Source organism: Bidens hawaiensis, unplaced genomic scaffold, assembly GCF_021521415.1.
Source record: "Bidens hawaiensis isolate Kalapana, Puna unplaced genomic scaffold, B.hawaiensis_p1.1 tig00000864_1, whole genome shotgun sequence".
NCBI lineage: Eukaryota > Viridiplantae > Streptophyta > Magnoliopsida > Asterales > Asteraceae > Bidens > Bidens hawaiensis.
This window is the reverse complement of record NW_027491050.1, coordinates 2397815-2414773: the sequence shown is the minus strand read 5'-3', so window position 1 is coordinate 2414773 and position 16959 is coordinate 2397815.

Below are 16959 nucleotides of genomic sequence, written 5' to 3'. Positions count from 1 at the left end.
TCGAACAAGATCTATCATACTCGAAGACTTGTTTACACTTGTGTTTTTATTTTAGTCATTCATTATGTAATGATAGGGCTTCTAGAAGGAATGTCAGGTCTATAAATGGAATACTAGGTTATCATTAAATGACGGTTCTTTTGCTGAATACGAGGGCACACACCTGAGCCAATATTCTCATTGTCTCCTCGTACAGCCGCCGTCACGAGACCCTAGACATTCTCTTCGTTGAATATCACTGTTATATCGAACTGATACATCAATAAGAGTGAATCTTTTGTCTATCTTGTTCTTCATTGACAATCCATTATTGTATAAACCTTTAATCCTAACGCTTAGATATTCTGATGCCGCCGGAATATCTAGGTGGCCTTTAGCTCAATAGATCTGTGTATTTTTATCAGCCCATTAAGGTTTACACCAGGTTCGGTCCTGATAGAAGGGAAGAAAAACAAAAGTTAGAAGCTAAAGTTACCATGGGGAAGCCATATTTGACCAGCCAGCGCTTCTCAGCGGACAGTGACTCGTTCATCTCCCGCAAACTTTTGTTCTCGTCGGAGAGGAGGGTAGTATTAGCTTCAAAAGTGGAAATACGCCCATCCCTCTCCCCGAGGTCGGCTTTTAGACGCTGAATTTCCTCGTCCCTGGCGGATAAGAGACCAGTTTGCATCGAGATCTGCTCATCCAACCTAAAATTTGTCTTTTTAATTGTCTTAAAGGCAACATTTTTTTCTTGGGCATCCGCCCAGGATCCTCTGCCTCCTTTAACCTCACGCGGCTCGGGTCAAGGAAATCTCTCTTGTAAGCCACCCCTCGAACATCTCGCGCCTGGTAGACAAAGCATTGGCTAAACGGAAACTAAGGTTCTGTGCCATGTTTTCCCGGGTGCGAGTGTGATTGCATTCATGTTCAGGGGGGAGGCAGTGCTCAAAAAACTCTTGGTACGCTTTTGGATCTAAGAAAAGAGTATCACCGGCCAAGAGTCCTTGAGAGGAGAAAAATAGAGACCCTTCCTGTTGAAGGTTGGAAGTGGACGCTTGTGCGGGTCCTTCTTCTTTTCCCCCAGCAGAAACAGAGGGATCTTCAGTAGATATTACCACATGAGGCACATCCTCCGTTCCCGCCACTACCCCTTCAAGACCCTTCCCTGCATCTTTATTAACCTGAATATGTGGTTCCGATTGAGGTGGAGGAGAAGGAAGCGTCTCAATGAATACATCGCATCAGGATCTGTCAAAATACAGAATGATAAGCCACAGTAGTGGAAGAAAACCAATCAACAAAATAGATTCATATACCTTATTGGACTTCATCGGAGCCTTGGAGGCCTTCTCAGTAACCTCTGGCACCTCCCCACCGGCAGGATCATTAACGTCAGAACTCCCACCATGTCAAGATCCGCTAGCAGTATTTGCCTTCCGCTTGCGCCTGCGGGTGAGATCTGCAATAGCACGCAGAACTCCCGCGTAGTCAAAAGGTGAATGTCAGGGGACGATGATCCTTCACTAGACGTATCCTCGCTAGAAGAAAGGATAATCGTCCCGTCTTGATGTATAACGGTCAGAGGACGAGGGTTCAGAATATACTATGCCTTGAGCGATGGCAGCCTCGTTCACCACAAGTTCACGGCGCCCAAAGATCAGAAAACTGAAGTTTTCCTTGGTCTGCTCAATAATGGGCAGGCCTTATCTCGAGCGGACGCTGAAACATGTTTCCAGCAATGGTAGGGATGTGGACATCAAAGATAGTGCAATCCCCATAAACAAAATGAAAGTTAAAAAAATGAAGTAATGATTAATAATACCTTGTTTTGAAACTTAATTGGCATCGCCATTTACATATTTGTCCTAGACTTCCTGGTTACAAATGAAGTGAAGTAATGGACGAACATACTTCACCGTAAATCAAGCACATCTGACATGCTACGTTTCCTGAGGTCAGAATCTAGGTGGCATTACAAGGACCACTCTTCCAAGGATTTCGCCATTGCAGGTGTGGTCCGGTTTGAAGGATTGTGGAGTAAGTACGTAAGAGAATCCAAAACGGTATGTGTAGCCCAAGGTTTGGATGATGTGTAGCCCAAGAGGAACACCAACTTTCCTATTGTGGGCTGAAAGTTTGTTCCACATGTCTATGTCTCCAGACTTCATCCATTAAGCATACGTGGTAAAAGGTGGGGTTCCACTCTCACAACCACACACATGTATAAGGGAAAATGATCTAAATGACTCATTTTACGAAGTCAATTCCTTGCCTTCCCCCCCCCCCCTCCAAAAAAAAAAAGCTAAAAGTTCCAAAAATGGCTCATTTCTAAACGATAGGATCCACTATATTAGAACTGACACCCGACATATATATCTGACGCCCTTCCATTTTTGAACCAACCATATTTAGACACGTATACACACTTAAACAGTCGGGCCCGACCGTTTAAAAAAACAACCGTTTAGTTATAGCGCCGACCGTTTATTAAACAGTCGGTTGGACGCTTTATTAAACCGTTGGCCAACAAAAATACTCTTTCGGGCCTTCATATCTACTCTGTCGACCAACAAATCTATTTTTACAACCTTCATATCTATTTATTTGGGGAATTTATATCTTTATGTTTAAATTTATTAATAACTAATGCCGTATGCAAGTTTTCAAAACCTAAAATATTAAATATCGAATTAATGTGTCATATTTAACACATTGATAACTCGTAAAACCGAAAGAATACTTTTGTCGACTAATTGTACATGATATAATAATAATGTTATAAATGGTGAACTAATATTAGAGTCAATACCTCATAGAACCGATAGAGTGTTAATAGATTTACAAGTATATTTTTCCAATTTCGGTTTCGGGTCGGGTATCGGTCTTAGGACCAAAAAAAACCAAGTTTACCCGAACCGACCCGAATATGCCATGGACGGAGCATAAAATGGTGATGAGAACAGGAAGAAAATGAAGTTTACATGAAGAAGAAAGGGACTTTGGATGTGAAAAGGATATTTGTGAATGCTTTCTATGGATGTCAAGCTAAAATTAACTCTAGTTTAGCGTGCTATTTCAACTTTATTTTATTGTAAAGTATTCTATTTTTTTAATATGTTTAAAGACTTTACACTCCAGCACACATATTGCTGCCATTTGCAAACTTCATTTTAGTTTAAATTTTCTTTTTTCCAAAGCGAACCCTATCATCACTATCATTACGCTACAACCACGCCGCCTCCACACAGTTTTTATCTCGTCGTAACAGCTAACGACTTCAATTTAATGCCATACAATATGAACTTGATCCAATTATTGCCCAAATTGAGTATGCAATTGAGATTTTGGCAAAGCAGATCGGTCTTCGCATCTTAGCCAAGTTTTAATAACCGATAGAAAACCGAGACCGATTGCTTCCTACAGGTCCGGTTTTTTGTTCTTGTTTTTAAGTTTTTCGGGTGTCAGGTCCGGGATGGGTTTAACGAAATGCACAAACAAATCATTCTAGGGTTTTGAGGCCATATAGTCGTAATCTTCGTCTGCCCCTCTCATGCTCCTCTCTATTCATGTAATGATTAATAATACCTAATTGATTCGATTATCTTAACAGAAAGGTTCTTAATATTCTCATCTTATATTACGATTCATGTTCTTCTAGGTTTTCAAGATTCATATTCGTCTCTTACATGATTCTAGGTTTTCTTCAGGTAATTTAAACGGTACCATAAACGGGATTCTGTAATGTAAGTTTTGTTATTTAATGAATTTTTATTGATTGATTCTTAGAATCAATACTTTTATATCACAATTAGTAATCCTATGGTTTTAAAACACAGTCTTTGGAAGATTCAAGTTTTTACTGTCTTAAAAGACTATTAACATTGGATCTAATTAATGCTGAATTGTACAATTTATTCCGTTTTTATTGTTAGATAATTGACTGTTTAATTATTTTTTAGGTATAACCTTATTTTTTTACCAGATGTGCAGATAATAATTTGATGAGTTTGTTATTGTGACATTCGTGAAAAACCCAGATACGCCTCAGTATTAAGAGATCAAATAATCGTTTAACCGCTTATTGCATAACGAACGAACGAATAATCAAACGGGTCTGATTATGACCCAGATATCTCCGGAGGGCATCTATAAGTGATATACATTTAATATAAGCTAATATATTAGTATTATGGCCTTAGTTCGATAGCAAACCAGTTAAACAAAAACATGCTCGTTTAACTACCCGCTATAGATTTAAACGCGAAAGATAGTTACAAACCAAACATTGTACCATCCGTTAAGCCGAAAAAGACTTACCAAACACTTATTTGAAATGTTTTAAGTGATTCGTGAAATTATTTTCAATTTTTACAACTAAATAGTATGTTTTTATAAATTTACACAAAAATGGCCGAAAACGGTCGTTTTTGTGTTGTTGGTCGTACCCGATATGTTCTTCGCGTCAAAATCCGAACCCGAAATAAATTCGGACATGGATTTTTACTTATGGGCTTGCATATTCAGTTTGTTGAGCCAAATTGAGCCAGGGTGGGCCCATGAAGAATTCCGGCCGCAAGGAAAACCCCTCTTAAAACACCTTTGTAATTTAATGAACTTTTTATATGTTGGTCATATCTTGTGAACCAACCAAACCTAGAATACTCTCGATCAGAAGCCAAACCATCTAAAAACCTAAGGTAACTTCATTAATTAATCAATTTTTATACACGTTTAACCTTGTTAATATCATATAAACATAGTTTGGTTATCAAAAATCATTCCTAACCATGCAAAAATCTTAAAAATAGTCCAAAAACATGTTTTGATCATACACATGGTTAGAAACCAGAATCATACTCGTTTTTGGCCATAAACACGAATTAAATGGTTTAAACGACGTTTTTACGGTTCAAAAGTTCGGTTTAAAGCCCTGACCGAAACCCTAGCTTCCAAGGCTGTTATGTTAATGATACATGCTTGGTTTGTGATATAGGACCTTTATCTAGCTTGCATTGAAGCACAAGAACCCGAAAACTTGATTAGGAGGGCGAAAACGAACCAAAACCGCTAAGGTAATACCGAATCACTCGATTACGGCCTGTTTAGGATTCGATTGTGATGTTAATAATTTTAGGTCATAAAATTTTTCACGGACATCAGGGACCATATCATTGAGTCCCTGTTCAAATTTGGTAATTTTTCGACCATCGGAGAATATTTGACGAATTTATTACCGAATTGGGACGTTTATTTGGGAAAAATAGTTAACAGGCTTGAAAAATTATGTAATTTTTGGGGAACTCAGATTTGGTATATTTTGATCACACATGAAATTAGGGAGCATTTGGAAAACCCTATGTAGGTTTTATGTATTTGCGTTCATATGAGTTTTTATAGTCGTTTTTTGCCCGAAAAGAATATTGAACAAGGCTGTTACATTTTGGAATTGATACATATGGTTTTGGGATATAATTTGAGCATCCAGGAATTTTTGTAGAATTTTTGGAAATCGTTTGGGATAAACAAACGATTTTCAGGATAAATATAATAGGTAAAATAAATTTTTATAAATTAATAAACCAGTAAATAACGCTAGAATTACACTTATAAAAATCTACAGATTTTATTTGATAAGTGGCTAAATTTTCATAATTTAATGATTAACGGTTAATTAATTATGCTAATTTGAAAATTAAACAAATTCAATTCTGATAAAAACCGGCAAGTTCGTGATTAACGAACCTGCGAGAATATCAGAACACCAAGAGTGATCAAAAATCATATTTTTGGATTAATTATGTAAAAACGAATCTTTTTATGAGAAACCTGGACAATCTGGATAGATTGTGCGCGTTTCTCCTCAAATCAAACTGAATAAACGGAAGCGGGCCCCGTAGCGAATCCGGAACCCCAATGAGTGATCTTTCTTTATAACTTAATCATTTTATCGACCAACACATTTACTCAAGCTTACTTCCCCATAACTGTTTTCTGAACGCATAAACGAACAACTTCGACCAGCTGGGAAAACGCGAAAACTGAGCTAAGTTCGGTTTTAAGTATTAGGCATTGAACAACATCACAATCTAAGCCTACTGACACCTTCTGGGTGTAACAACTATACCCAGATTAGCTATACAGCCCAGTCTAGTATAAAGATTATAATAATATTAAAACATTAATATTATTATAATATTCATCATAGGGTCTAGTGAACGAGTCAAAACAACTGCGAACTGACATTGCACTATTGTGTTGATTGTCTTCTAAACCGTGAGTTTCATGACCCCACTTTTAAACTGCTTTTATGAACTTTTAGGGTGAAAAACATGTTGATACATAACTATATATATACTATGAACTGTTTGATGATAGAATTATCTAAGTGCTAACACACTAAAGTCTCCACTAACACAGTGATCAACTTCGAGCCGGTGGCTTGTAAATAGTACTATTGGTTTGACAAACCAAGGCGGGGCCAGCACGGTTTGCTGAGACATTATCCCGTTTGCACATGACCATAATTATACAAACACGCTATGTAGTGTTAGACATAGCTACTCGGGGCATGTTGTGGGCGGAAAGGGGGCCACAGTGGTTGATTGAGCGTGGGAAATGGATGCACGCAGCACAGACAGTCAAGGCTTCACTGTAGCTTAGCATAATTACATCATAAACATACAAACAAACGGATTTGCGAACGTACATACATACATACTTGCGTATTTACAAACTGTGATTGTTGTACAAAATGAGCTAATCACGAAACAGAAGTACAAGAGCTATAACAATTTAACGTGCGTACCCTACAACTCAAAATTATACAAAAATTGACTCTAGTTCATAATTAAACATATGTAATGATCCTTTGCTAAAGAATATGCCGAATAGAGGCATGTCATAAAAAGAAGGTAGACTGCACACTTTGCCTATAACCGTGAAACCATTATGAACACGGTAAACCGACCATGCTAACCTCATCATTTACATTTACCCTAATCACAACCAATTCGATCAAAAATTATGACAAACCCCCCCCCCCCCCCTCATGTTTACTATGAGTATGGAAGTATGAAACGCTTAAAAAAAAAAAAAAAAAAAAAAAAACTGTTCCTGGTTAAACTAAGAACAAGCATTGACGTCTAACTCGGATGGAGGCCGCGTTTAGTGATTGGATAAGATAGCAAGACAAGACTTAAGTGTGGTGAAAGAATATATTCGTAAATTCTGATTAATATGCTTCAGTCTCGTTCGATATAGACATTAATAGAAGTCTTATTCCCACTAACTTATTATCCCTGGGAACTATATAGGTTATTGAACTAATATATCTTTATGCTATAGACTTCACTAACGATAAACCTAGAACTGTTATCCAAATACTCCAAAACTATCTTATTATCCTAAACAACCACCCATTCTTATTAACCTACTCCTGGTCTAGTTGGAAAGCATCGAAGTAATTGTCATTATGAGCTGGTTAGCTAAATACAAGGCGGGAATCATGTTTAATGACTAAATAGTTAAAATTCCTCTCTCGGATGGTGAGTACGATTATGGTACAAGGATAAAAGTTGGTGCAATATCACCTCTCGTGTTACATCTTAAAGAATTAAAATGCTTATGCTAAGGGTGTATGGCATTCGTGGAAGACGTAACCATAAAAACCCCAATGAAACATATAGGAAATATCCCCGTAAGTACTCGAATACACCAATATCTTTCCTGATGAACTACCCGGAATACCATTAATCCGACGAGTTAAATTCCGAACTGACCTAATCCTTGGGACAACTCATATTGCCAAGGCACCTTATCGTATGGCACTCTCCGAAATGTAAGACCTAATTACACAACTACAAGAATTATTAGGACCTAGCTACCTCATTGGGGAGCACCGGTGTTGTCGGTAAAGAAGAAGGATTGAACCTTTAGGATGTGCGTTGATTACTAAGAAATACATAAAATTGCCATCAAAAACCAATGTCCCCGCCCACAATTAGACGAATTATTCGATCAACTCTCAGGAGCGAATTACTTCTCGAAAATCGACCTCCGATCCGGCTATCTTCAAGTTAAAATTCAACAGGAAGATGTTTCTAAAACAGCGTTTCGAGCTCGGTATGGTCACTATGAACCCTTAGTTATGCCTTTCGGACCGACTAATGCACCTGTAGTTTTCATGAATCTCACGAATCGAGTTAGTAAATTGTACCTTGACAAATTCTTTTCAACATTATCGTTAACCTTCTGATATCTTGAAAACTAATAAGGAACATGAGCAAAATTCATGAACAATCTTGGAAATGTTGAAGCAAGAGGAATGGTATATCAAGATGTCCAAGTGTGAATTTTGGCTAAAAGGAGTACGATTGTTAAAACACGTTATTAGTTGACACAGAATTCACATACAGCTGAACAAAACTGGTAAACACCAGAGCCACCAAAAGAATTTTGTCAAAATTTGGAATTAGTTTGATATTACCGACGCCTTATTGATAATCCAGTATAGCCCAACCTTTAACCCTCCTGACCTGAAAAGAACTGAGCTTATGACTAGGGGAAGAACAAAAAAATGGCTTCTTAATTGACGAGACAGAAATTTATCAAACTCCTACGCGAAGTCTCCTAGAAGGAACTGATGATCTTGTAATTTTTCGTGATACATCCCGAAAAGATTTGGAGTGCGTACTAACGTATTGAAACAAGGTTATAGCATATGCTTCCCGACAATCAAAAACACATGAGAAAATTATACTATCCTTAACCCGGAGTATGGGACGATTACTTTTACATCTTTATGCCATCCAACACACAAATTAAAGGAATTGCAGAAGCTTATAACCTGCAATTGATCTAACAAAACTGAATATGGGATAAGGAAGACAAGTAGAGTCGTGGAACAATTGTAATTAAGAAAAACCGATGCCTTAAGATGAAGGGTTAAAGTTAAACATTGGAAAATACGGGTGTTTGAACGATTGTTTAGGCAAACATTATCAAACATATTCATATCGCCCAAAAGAAATCCCTAAGAGCATAACATTTAGAAAACAAAATTTTGTACAGGGACGATAAGAACTTTGGGAAGGAAAACCAATGAAATTCTATACCTTCAACAAACCGAGTCTAGACTCCAACTTTTGTTAAACTATGTGACCTGATCATGGACGAAGCACATAAGTCCAAAGATTCTATTCATCTTGGTGGCGATAAGATGCACAAACATTCAAATGAATATTATTGGTAAGCTGAATGTCTGACTCGTGCTAGAATTAAAGCAGAGTATCAAAAACTACTCGACAATGTTATAACAACTGAAAACACCCAAGGGAACTGGGAACACATTACTATGAGTTTCATAACACACTTTTGTAAATCATTCCGGGAGCATAGTAGGGCTCGGGTACTAATTGGCCGGCTAACTTAAATTGCATAACCTCTTCCGATACATAACAACTACACAACTGAAAGGCACGCTTACAATTATGTCAACAAAATCATACCTCGACATGGTATGTCTATTTCGATTTCTTCAAACTAAGATAGTCATTTTATCTCTTATATTTTGACAAACTTAAGAAACCGAATCGGTTTAACCACGACCTATTGTTCCCAAACAAATGATCGATTTTGACAAACTATACAAGCGGCACTGTAACCGATACAATACAAACAAGAACATGAATTGATATTTTTTTTAGACTGAAAGTTGACAACACTCAAAATACGAAATCCAATTTAATTACGGAAACCACAGATAAAACTATATCGATGTACATAATGAGTTGTTAACCTTTGAAAAATGTTATTTGAGTTGAGGAAACCGACAAGTTAACATCAACATACACAGAACCATACGAAGCTACCCTAAAATTTAATGTCAAAGCAAATTGACAAAACCATAGTTAGTGTCGAGTTGTAGATCTACTAGTAATTTCCTATATATACGTAACAACCAAGTGCCTTATTGATGAGGCGGTGATAGTACCACTTGAATACTCACACATAACTAAAATTTGTAAAGAGCCCGTATAAATAAAAGGCGGGAAAGTCAAACAGTTACGAATCCACAGAATTTCAACGGTAAAAGTTCGGTAATTGCCTTACAACGGGGAATTATATATATTTGAAAACGAAAACAAATATTCTTATTTGTTCCTAAGAATGTTGTTAACTAGTATATTGAATTTCGGGGACGAAATTTCTTAACGGGGGGGATAATGTGACATTCGTGAAAAACCCAGATACGCCTCAGTATTAAGAGATCAAATAATCGTTTAACCGCTTATTGCATAATGAACGAATGGATAATCAAGCAGGTCTGATTATGACCCAGATATCTCGGGGGGGGGGGGCATCTATAAGTGATATACGTTTAATATAAGCTAATATATTAATATTATGGCCTTAGTTCGATAGCAAACAAGTTAAACAAAAACATGCTCGTTTAACTACCCGCTATAGATTTAAACGCGAAAGATAGTTACAAACCAAGCATTGTATCATCTGTTAAGCCGAAAAAGACTTACCAAACACTTATTTGAAATGTTTTAAGTGATTCGTGGAATTATTTTCGATTTATACAACTAAATAGTATGTTTTTATAAATTTACACAAAAATGGCCGAAAAACGGTCGATTTTGTGTTGTTGGTCGTACCCGATATGTTTTTCGCGTCAAAATCCGAACCCGAAATAAATTCGGACATGGATTTTTACTTATGGGCTTGCATATTCAGTTTGTTGGGCCAAATTGAGCCAGGGTGGGCCCATGAAGAATTCCGGCCGCAAGGAAACCACCTCTTAAACACCTTTGTAATTTAATGAAGTTTTTATATGTTGGTCATATCTTGTGAACCAACCAAACCTAGAATGCTCTCGATCAAAAGCCAAACCATCTAAAAACCTAAGGTAACTTCATTAATTAATCAATTTTTATACATGTTTAACCTTGTTAATATCATATAAACATAGTTTGGTTAACAAAAATCATTCCTAACCATGCAAAAATCTTAAAAATAGTCCAAAAACATGTTTTGATCATACACATGGTTAGGAACCAGAATCATACTCTTTTTGGCCATAAACACGGATTAAAGGGTTTAAACGACGTTTTTACGGTTCAAAAGTTCGGTTTAAAGCCCTAACCGAAACCCTAGCTTCCAAGGCTGTTATGTTGATGATACATGCTTGGTTTGTGATATAGGACCTGTATCTAGCTTGCATAGAGGCACAAGAACCCGAAAACTTGATTAGAAGGGCGAAAACGAACCAAAACCGCTAAGGTAATACCGAATCACTCGATTACGGGCTGTTTAGGATTCGATTGTGATGTTAATAATTTTAGGTCATAAAATTTTTCACAGACATCAGGGAACATATCATTGAGTCCCTGTTCAAATTTGGTAATTTTTCGACCATCCGAGAATATTTGGCGAATTTATTACCGAATTGGGACGTTTATTTGGGAAAAAAAGTTAACATGCTTGAAAAATTATGTAATTTTTGGGGAACTCAGATTTGGTATATTTTGATCACACATGAAATTTGGGAGCATTTGGAAAAGCCTATGTAGATTTTATGCATTTGCGTTCATATGAGTTTTTATAGTCGTTTTTTGCCCGAAAAGAATATTGAACAAGGCTGTTACATTTTGGAATTGATAAATATGGTTTTGGGATATAATTTGAGCATCCAGGAATTTTTGTGGAATTTTTGGAAATCGTTTGGGATAAACAGACGATTTTCAGGCTAAATACAGCGGGTAAAATAAATTTTTATAAATTAATAAACCAGTAAATAACTCCAGAATTATACTTATAAAAATCTACATATTTTATTTGATAAGTTGCAAAATTTTCCTAATTTAATGATTAACGGTTAATTAATTATGCTAATTTGAAAATTAAACAAATTCAATTCTGATAAAAACCGGCAAGTTCGTGATTAACGAACCTGCGGGAATATCAGAACACCAACAGTGATCAATAATCATATTTTTGGATTAATTATGTAAAAACGAACCTTTTTATGAGAAACCTGGACAATCTGGATAGATTGTGCGCGTTTCTCCTCAAATCAAACTGAATAAACGGAAGCGGGCCCCGTAGCGAATCCGGAACCCCAATGAGTGATCTTTCTTTATAACTTAATCATTTTATCGACCAACACATTTACTCAAGCTTATTTCCCCATAACTGTTTTCTGAACACATAAACGAACAACTTCGACCAGCTGGGAAAACGCGAAAACTGAGCCAAGTTCGGTTTTAAGTATTAGACATTGAACAACATCACAATCTAAGCCTACTGACACCTTCTGGTTTAACAACTATACCCAGATTAGCTATACAGCCCAGTCTAGTATAAATATTATAATAATATTAAAACATTAATATTATTATAATATTCATCATAGGGTCTAGTGAACGAGTCAAAACAACTTCGAACTTACATTGCACCGTTGTGCTGATTGTCTTCTAAACCGTGAGTTTCATGACCCCACTTTTAAACTGCTTTTATGAACTTTTAGGGTGAAAAACATGTTGATACATAACTATATATACTCTGAATTGTTTGATGATGGAATTATCTAAGTGCTAACACACGAAAGTCCCCACTAACACAGTGATTAACTTCGAGCTGGTGGCTTGTAAATAGTACTATTGGTTTGACAAACCAAGGCGGGGCCAGCACGGTTTGCTGAGACATTATCCCGTTTGCACATGACCATAATTATACAAACACGCTATGTAGTGTTAGACATAGCTACTCGGGGCATGTTGTGGGCGGAAAGGGGGCCACAGTGGTTGATTAAGCGTGGGAAATGGATGCACGCAGCACAGACAGTTAAGGCTTCACTGTAGCTTAGCATAATTACATCATAAACATTCAAACAAAATGATTTGCGAACGTACATACATACATACTTGCGTATTTACAAACTGTGATTGTTGTACGCACAACTAATTTCTTGAAACTCGTGAAACTCACCAACTATTTGTAGTTGACACGTTATAACATGTTTCTCAGGTACTGGATTGGAATAGAAAATCAATGTGCTACGTGTTTGACTTGCGATGAATGCTGGGTGAATTGATGCAAATGTGCTAGTAAGAAGTAAAGTCGCTTACGAACTGGATTTATTTTGTATCACCTAGTTGTAAACAAAGTAAGATCGATGTAAAATATTGTAAATTAGTTTGTATTGTTCTTTATAAACAATGTGGTTGATACCAGAGGTGTCTGTTACATTTCCGTTTTACGCTTCCGCAAATCGCTTAACGGGGTGTGACAGTTATGGACTTGATTCTGCATGAACTTAAATAACTAAAGGTTTTCAAAAGCAAAAGTCGATCATTGGAGGAGCTCAAGCTTTTGATGCTTCTATTATTATGGCTATGTTCACGGTATGTTGTGAAGTCTATTTAGTAATTTGTTGATATCATTGGAGTTCTGGTAGTTCATACCTCACAAGTTACTTTTTTTAATTGCTTTACAAAAAAGGAAAAATTAATAAAAGTATAACATAAACTATTATAATAAACATCTTACTCTATTTCACATTTATAATAAAAATACCCAATTACAATAAAGAGACAGATAAGCGGACAACAAGTTGCACCGCCACCCTTTTAAATGACAAAACCGATCCTCCTGAAAACAAAGTTATCGTTCTTCAACGTCGATGAGTTACTGTGCATAACCCGCTGAACTCTTTTAAGAAACATAGACGCATCGGGGGCAAGAGACTCAAATGTATCGAGAGCAAAAAGAATAAAGACATGTTGATTGTCGACACACGCCTTCTCGTGCTTAGCAATTTTTCCTGATTCTGCCTTTAACACGGCCTGCCTTGAAACAAACCTGGTGTCCCTAAGTCTGACAAGAGAGGACACCCTAGCAAGGTCCACACAAGTATGCTTCCCCCTCACCCATCCAAACACAAGAATGTCCGCTGGTTAGAGAGTAGATATTCCTTCACACGGATCCAACAAGAAATTCACAAGAGTCTCTTTTTTTGTCGAGATACCCGCCATTTTAACACATAACAAAGGACATCCCTGACCAAATCATGTCCATATTTATACCCTGAGGAGTTCTTTGTAATGAACCTCATGCTCAACAAATTTATCTAAACAAGATTTTGGCGGACCAGGTAGGGCTCATTAACTGGGAACATGCTTTTAATACATGTTTTGTACATCTGGGTCTTTATCAGGGCATTAATGTAATAGTTTAGTATTATAGGGGTTATAATGTAAAATGCCATTCGCTCTATTGTAAGTTACATTCGTTACCCCGTAACGAATGTAACACTTTCGTATTAAATGTAAGCTCATTCATTAACCTTGTTTAACTTGTTTAACGAATGAGATAACAAATGAGGGCAATTCGTTATGTTTAAAGTGTATTAACGAATGAAATGTTCATTCGTATATGTTAATGTAACGAATGACACATTCGTTAAGTGTTAACTTAACGAATGTAGCCATCCCCTATATATACTCTATAATGTATTCATTAATGTAACGGTTCTTATTATCCGATTTCCCTCTCGTTACTCTGCCAAAATACCCTCTCAATACACACACCTCACACACTTAAAGTAACGCAGCATAATCGTATACCTAATAACGAATACATCGTTGTAATCACAAGATCTAGATCCTTATCATGCTCTTTCAAGTCACTACAAAAAAAATGCCAACTAGTGGCACACATTTTTAATGACATTTAGCTCTAGTGCCACTATTTTGGGTTTTAATGGCATATTGCGTATGCCACATTTTCACAGCACACACCTTTAGTAACATTTAGCATTTATGCCACAAAACCTTAGGATTTAGTGGCACTTTGTGTATACCATAATTATTTTGCATACATTTTCAATGACATTTAATATTTTTGTCATAAAATTTTAAGTTTTAATGGCATTTTGTATATTTTTTTTCTAAGGCAACAAATAAATAAATAAATAGTGTATAATTAGTAATTTAGTATTATACTCCTACAAATATATAAACATATACAAACCATCTATTGTGTTTTTTTCCTTGTTTTGCTTAAATAGATCACATGCCTTCATTTGATTAATGTAAAGAGTTTTTTATGGTATGGTGAACTTACAATATACAGGTGCTCGGATAGGCTATAATTGGTTTCAACTAATGATTAAATGGTAAAGCACTATTCTTTCTAAACTATTTTAATGTTCCTGTTAACATAAATTTAACTTATCTAATTTATGTAATACGGGGTAACAAATTAAATAAAACAATATGAACTTCTTCAAGATAGGAAAAAAACTATCAAATCTATATCGATTTAAGTTGAAATTTGAATGATATATAATACAACTGTAAAAATTTAATTCCTCAAATTAAGGTCTGATCGCCATTTATAGTGTTAGGTAATTAATTAACCGAGTCAGACCTATTGGGTCCAGGCCTAAGTATCTAATTAAGTTGTATGGGGTTAAGGGGCTTTAGGATTTAATTAAAATAACTTGTTAGTCAAATTGGGTTAGCAATATAAATACATCAACCAAGTAGGATTATTTATTATGAAAATTATTGTAATCATGTTTTTTAAGTTATATTTTCCTTGTTATAATAAAAGTCATCGTTAATTATCGTTTATCAATCTTGATATACCATAACCCTATACAAAAGCGTCGATCATTCAATTATCCTCTTTGATAGTTTCAAACCGGTAAACCTTGAACAAACATGAGAAGCCAAAGCAGGGTCTCAAGCATCTTGAAGGCCTAAAGCAAATTAAAGGCACGTGCCCTAATTTACAAAAATCCATTGTTATAAAAACTCTTTTTTTACCTAAACTTGGACTAAATAACTAATAAGTCGAATCCATTAAGTCATTAACAAACTAATGAGCTGAAATAGGTTTCCAAAAAGAATATATTTATTTAGCATTCTTTAGCAATTTATCATAACTATCTAATAATTTAGTAAATTACAAACAAGCATAAATCAAATATTCAGTACTAAAGATGCCAACATTATTTTTAGTTACCAACCTGGTAATGCATAATAAAAGCATCAAAATGTCTTGCCATTTCCTTTGATGCAACTTGCTAATACTTTTTTCTTCAAAACTTTCATAGGTTAATTAAATGTAAAAAAACTAAAGTTGCATTCAAATTAAACAAAAATGTCTGGATGCTCACCCGTTATTCCTATCTGCTTCTGCCCCTTTGAGTGAACATGACTCTACCTTCAACATCAACAAATAAAAGAGAAACTGATATCCATAAAGCTAGGTAACAAATTGCCTACCAGTAAAACAAACAACAAGTGTAGCATCAACATCAACATCAAATTCTATTCACCAAAACTTGTTAACTTTTTCAACATTCGATGGAAACATATCCAATTCACATTAAAAAGACAAACTAATTCACATAAAACGTAAAGCACGCTAACAAAGCAAATGAAAAACATTCAAATGTCGACTGTGACAGATTATAATATCTAGAAACTTATGATTATTTCTTCATTTTTTACAAGCAAAGCTTTCAATAAAACCAACAAAGTACAAGAAATTTTTAGCAAGGTGCGGAATAATAAACACCCAAATAAACAAAATGTAAACAACATTAACCACCTAAACCTTCAACCCAAAGAAGAGGATAGAAGACACCCGTCAGTGAGTTGGACCAAAATAAACTGGTTTATCAAAATAAACAGATAAAACGGATTTTCAATACCCATAATCACTGTAAATAATCACCAATTTAGAGTAAATTGAAATTGGGTCTCTAATCTCGAGCAGGATAAAACCCTACCAATTTAGGGTTAGGATTGAAACAGGGGCAATGAAGAATACTAGAGGTACTAGGTATAAGTTTTGGAGAAGCAAGATTGATTTATGAGTGAGGGAGTTGGCGGGAATTGACTAGTCTGGAGGGAATTTTGTGAGGATGGGAATATTAGACTTTTAAAATTGGGGTGGGAA